We start from the raw sequence: 6,153 nt of genomic DNA, 5'->3' as shown, positions 1-6,153 counted from the left end.
AAGCTCTGCCACCAACTGCTGTGTGGCTTTGGGTAGGACCTGTGGCCTTTCCAAGCCTTAGTTTTCTCATTTGTAAAATAAGAGGGCTGGACATTGATCTTAGAGGCCCTCCCAGATATGCCTTTCAAAGATCAGGGAATTATGGAATATTGTAGATGAGGGGAAAAAGCAAAAATAAAACCAGCTGTTGGGAAAAGTGTCCAGAAGAGGGCACAAGAAGCTGGGGATAAAATGTACTGTGGACTTTGCAATTCTCAGCAAAGTGATCCTGAAGTTTCTTACGGAAGAGCCAGAGACCTTGTGCTCACTGGCTGTTGGTGAGGTGAAGGAGTGGTTTACTGAAGGACTTTAAAAAAAAAAACCCAAAACCAGCGCTGTCAACTCAATTCTCACTCATGGCGACCCCTTGCAAATCAGTGTAGAACTGTGCTGCATAGGGTTTTCAATGAGCTGGGTTTTTTTTGAAGTAGATTAGCAGGCCTTTCTTCTGAGGTGTTTCTGTGTTGACTGGAGGATCCAAATTACTTTAGTGGGGATGTGTAGATTGTGGATGTGCAGGCTGTTTAATTTGCATTTACCCATGCAGTCTCTTTCCTCCTCATTCCTCTCTGCCACAAGCCTCAGGAGATTGGTCATTCCATTCTGGAGGGTCTTAATTTCTTATATTATAGCCCATGGGCCTGTGAACAGCCTCTATGAGCAGAGATCTGGAGGCTCTGGGAAAGCTTAAACTCCATCTGTTTCCTTCTCCCTCTTCCCCCAAGAAAAGAACACAACCCCACCACCCTTTTGCCCCAGAGTCAGGAAACCTAGTAGAAAGCAAAGTCTTTCATTCCATTTAGGATTAATGGCAAGTTTTAAATGATAACTCCCTAAAGGAGCACAAGATTTACAATCTTACTGAGTTGTAAATGACTGGTATCAATCCTTCCCAGGGAGTGAGTTTGGGAAGGTTGTTTTTTTCCCTTTGAGGTTATTGATACAGTATTTGTGATAACAGCTCTAAACTTGGACACTTTCTTTGGTGTCATAAGCCAGCTGTATGGCAGCCACCAGGCACAACCACTGACTCTCAGAGATGGCACAGCCCAACCTGCCACCCAGTGGCAGAATCTACCGCATCCCTGATGGTGATAATCCTGCCTGTGCTTGAATTCCTCCAGAGACAGCAAGCTCACTTCTTCATGAGACGCCTATTCCTCTCTTCAGTAGCTTTTCTTATTCGAATATTGTACTTATTCCACATGGTTATCCAATATCTACCACCCTGAAACTCCCTCCCTCTGCAGAACTCCTTCCATTAAGCAGAACCAGCCTAATCTGTCTTTCACATGACAGATTTTCAAATACTTGGAAATAATTACAATATCCCTATCTCCCTTGCTGGAGCCCCTGTGGTTGTTGTTGTTAGCTGCTGTTGAGTTGGCCCCCAACTCGTGGCAACCCCATGTGTTACAGAGCACAACTGTCCCATAGCGTTTTCTTAGCTGTAATCTATACATAGGCAGATCACCAAGCCCTTCTTCTGCAGCACCATTGGGTGGGTTTGAACCACCAGACTTTAGGTTAGTAGTTGACCCCTAGCCCTCACTATTCCTTAGTCCCCAGAGCTTTTTCTTTCCAAGCCAAACAACCCAATGATCTCCAGCCATCCTCACATGTTAGGGCTTCCACACGCCTCACCACCCATCTCCACCCCGTGGAAGATGCTGATACAGAAATCCAGGTGGGGGTCTGTGTCACGGTCTCCCCATTACAAAGAGTAACGGAAGCCACAGCTTAAGCCCTCATATGCTTAGTGCTAACTTAGCACAGCTGAAAAATAAGTCTTCATTGCCCCAAGAGAGACACGGAGGAGACTGGTGAATAAACTGGAAAGCTGAGAGTGGTCCACAGGATCAAGATGTTAACACTACTTTAAACCCTGAATTCCTAATGAAGTCCTAATTTGGGGATTGGTTTCCTTTAGGCCTGCGGGCTTCAAACTTCCTTGCTATCATACTCTGTAAAGGAATTTTGAAAACATGTACATCTTCATACATTTTTAAGTTAATAGCTGAACTTTTTATAAGTTTAAATAGTTGAAAAAGATGTAATTTTTGGCATAGAGTACATATTGTCAGCTTAAAATAAAACTGTTATATCTCTCTTAAATGAACCCAATGTGAACGATTCAGTCAACTGGCATAAAGTTTATGTTCTACATCCATGGTGTGATAGATGGCTTTTATATGGCCTCTCTTGCCATGGTCTTCTAACTCCCACCAAATGATAGGGTGGAACTATGCAAATAAGGTGCATGGTGCCCTTGTGGGGTGGGACCATGCAAATTAGGTGTATGGACCCCTAACAAGGGTTTTGCCATCCCACTTGGCTTAAAATGAGCCATCCCAGAGGTAGAGAGAGAGGATCTCACCATTACAAAGAAAGAAGAGGCAGGAGTGGAGCACATCTTTTGGACCCAGGATCCCTGTGCTGAGAAGTTCCTGGAATTAGGAGACCGAGAGAGCTGTAACACCGAAGATGGCGAGAAGCAGGGGCAGAAACATGGCGGCAGCAGAGACAGGAGACTGGCAGGAAACGGCACAGTGGGCTTCCCTGCCAACGGAGTGAGAAAGCTGGGTGACTTTGGGCAGGAGGCTTGCTGGCAGTGTAGGGTGCCTCCAGACACTTGGTGGAGCTAGGTTTGTGGAGCTACAGAGCTAGAGCTCAGCATGTTTGGGCTGAGGGTTACTGGCAGAGTGGGGTGCCTCTGGGTACTTATGGGCAGAGCTAAAAGAGCTTTGTAACACTTGTCTGAGCAGGGCAGAGGCCAGGCCGAGGGGCTGAGGGACAGAGAGAGACCTGCCAGCAGGCATGGCTGAGAAGAGCCTGTCCTGATCAAAGAATTGTATCCTGAGTCGTTCCTGAACCTGACTTGTAACCTGTTACTTCCCTAATAAGCCCCATAACAGTGGTATGGTCTAAGAGTTCTCTGTGGGCATTGCAATGAATTATTGAACCCAGCAGAGAAGTAGGTAACGCCATAGGTGGGACAGCTGGTGTCAGAATTGGTAAAGATGGAAGAGAAAGGTTATGTCTGACCTCTGCCTCACAGGAATCAGCCTTGGGCTGTTGGTCTTGAATTCTCCTTCCCCCTTGTGAAGTTAGAGGAAGTCAGACGTCCCTGCCATGCCATTTTTACAACATCCTAGTTTGGTGAGAAGCGTCTGGGATCTTAAAAACTTGTGAGCAGCCATCTAACATACAACTATTGGTCTCCATCTATGTGGAGCAAAAGAGAAAGAAGGAAACCCAACAATTAGAGAAGGAATCAGACTACAGGATTGTATCCATGAACCATGGCCTCCTCTACCCCGAGACCAGAAGAACTAGATGGTACCTGGCTACCACCATCGAATGTTCTGATCAGGGTCACGATAGATGGATCCCGATAGAAATGGAGAAAAACGTGGAACAGAACCTCAAATTCTCAAACAATCCATCCTTACTTGACCTATTGAGACTGGAGAAATCCCAAGACTATTGTTCCGAGATACCGTTTAAGCCTTGAACTGAAACTATCCCATGAAGTCACCTTTTAACTAAATAGCGGGCTAGCTCAAAAAGTAAAGACTGTCACCCTGAGTACTGTGATCTTTAAAAAAAATTATATGAGATCAAATGGACAACCGTTATGTTAAAGCATAGATGAAAAGGTTGGGGGGCAGTGAGACTAAGTTAATAGGAATGGAACAATTAGAGTGGAAATAATGAGAATGCTGACACAATGTGAAGAATGTTACCAATATCATTGAGCATTATGTGTAGAAATTGTTGCATGGGGACCTGTTTATTACATATACTTCCATCAAAAATACAATAAAATATTTTTTAAAATGAACCCAATGAATTTTAAATGCCATAGCAATTTTATACCCTCCATTGTTTGTTTAAAAAAAAAGAAAAAAAAATTACATAAATACATAAATTGTTCCTATTTTTCCTTGAGCCTGAAATTCCATTTCACTTTCCCTATAGTATTTTAACCTACACTTTTTTTTTTACTAGAAACTCTTTTAATAACCACCTTATACTATTTACCTATAAAAATATGTCTATAAGTTGATATATTTTTAAAATTGCCAGTAGTCTACGTGTTAAAATTATTTTCAACTGAATTATCCTTACAAATGGAACACAGTTCTACTTTGACAGACATGAAGTCTCCTTTGAGTTGGAATCAACTTGACAGCAAGTGGTTTGGTTTGGTTTTGGGGTATGAGTAAGTGGAGGCAACTAGTAAAAGCTACCACTTCAAGAAGTTTAGCAAAAACGAGAACAGAGAAAACGTCAGGAGCCACAATGGAATCCAGACTTTCTGCAGCCATTGAGGCTGCATGAGCCCCTGAAACTATTTCCTTGAGATAATCTTAAACTTCAAACCTTAAATCAAAACCATCCCCTAAAGTCTTCTTTGAACCAAAAAGTAGTTTATTTTAATTATTAAAGTATGTCTGCTTTGAGCATTGTGCTCTTTTAAGAATTATCTATGTGAGATCAAATTTACAATGGCAACTTGAAAGGTTAGATGGCAAGTTTAGGGGGTATTGAGTTTAAGATGGTGGTGGAATAATGTGGAAAAGGATAGTGAGAATGGCAGCACAACTTGAAGAACGTAACCAACGTCATGGAATTGTACATGTGGAAATTATTAAAAAGGTGTATCTTTGGCTATGTATATTTTCACTTAAAAAAAAAAAAAAGTCAGGAGCCGGTAGAGAGATGGGACCACTGAGGGAGCATGGTGCTGGAAAAAGAAGGGAATCTAGAGAAGAGGTGGGGAGGGGGACCTGGGGGAGAGGTAGGGATGGAGCCTTAGCAAGGAGGCCATCTTATTCAGAGAGGGGAGAGTCACCTGGAGAGGTGGTGAGAACAAAGTGCTGGGCCCCCTCCCCAGACTTTTTGATTTGGTAAGTCTGCCAAGAAGCCTAAGAATTTGCACTTCTAAAAAGTTCCCAGGTGATGCTAATGGCCCATGGGCCACACTTCCAGAACTACTGGAATGCAAGGAAGGGAACTGTGCAGAAAGATTGTTGAGGGAGGGGAAAATGATTAAACCATTTTCTTTTTTCTCTTTCCAGAGCACCAAACCCCATTTCAGATCCAAGGAGAACTGCCCAAGCTTTGGTCACTGCATCTGTCAACCCTGAAGTACAATCCTTAGGAATTTTGGAGGAGATCAAAAAATTCAGACAGCCAGGTCCCACCCTTCACCAACAAATCAGGATTCCTGAAGGTGGGGCCCCTTCCTTGGAATTGTGAAACTCCCCAGATGAGTCTCATTGTGGAGGCAAAGTTGTGAAGGACTGCGCAGGTGAATGCAATGGGGGGGTCCTGCATTCCAGGTGGGAAGGCATTAAATGGGATGCCTTGAGAATCACCTTCCAAGAGATGGAGCTCCAGAACTGACCCAGCTGGTATAGATGCACCCTCTGGTTGAGAACCAGTTGAGAAACACATCAAGCGGCCATCACTGATTCAGGGACTAACGCCACCCGAGGCTGTGTCTCCTCCTACAGTCCCTGCTCTCCCTCCACCGACTCCTACCAATTATTTTCCTTTTTGCTAAATTTCTACCTTTTGCTGGAAGTAGAAGAGGGACTGAAGCTGCTCTAGGAAGCCAAGTGCCACTGGCAGAGGGGACAAAAATAAATGAGGTAGCCTGTGGCAGAGGGACTGAGAGTGTGCATGTGGGAGAGAGGGGAGAAAAAGGGGAGACTTACCAGAGAAGCAAACAATTCTCTGATGGGGGCGGCCTGGAGCAGGCTTGCAAACCGAATGAAACGGGCAAGCAAATACTCATAGGATGAAATGGCTGTAGTAGGGTCTTGGAGAACGATTCCCACCTTTCTCATGGGGATTTCTGGGCAACTGGAGGAGACAATCATTAGCATATCCACATCACCTTTACAACAATGTAGACATAATTGGATTTTTAAAATTTATTTAAAACAGAATATACACAGCAGAACATACACCAGTTGAACAAATTCTACATGTGCACTTCAGTGACATTGATTACATTCGAGCTGTGCAGGCATTCTCACCCTCCTTTTCCGAGTTGTTCCTCCCCCATTACCATAAACTTACTGCCCCCTAAGTTTCCTATCT

Source organism: Trichechus manatus, unplaced genomic scaffold (genome assembly GCF_000243295.1).
Source record: "Trichechus manatus latirostris isolate Lorelei unplaced genomic scaffold, TriManLat1.0 scaffold00063, whole genome shotgun sequence".
Classification (NCBI taxonomy): domain Eukaryota; kingdom Metazoa; phylum Chordata; class Mammalia; order Sirenia; family Trichechidae; genus Trichechus; species Trichechus manatus.
The sequence above is the reverse complement of the archived record's forward strand: the minus strand, read 5'-3'. Positions refer to the sequence as shown.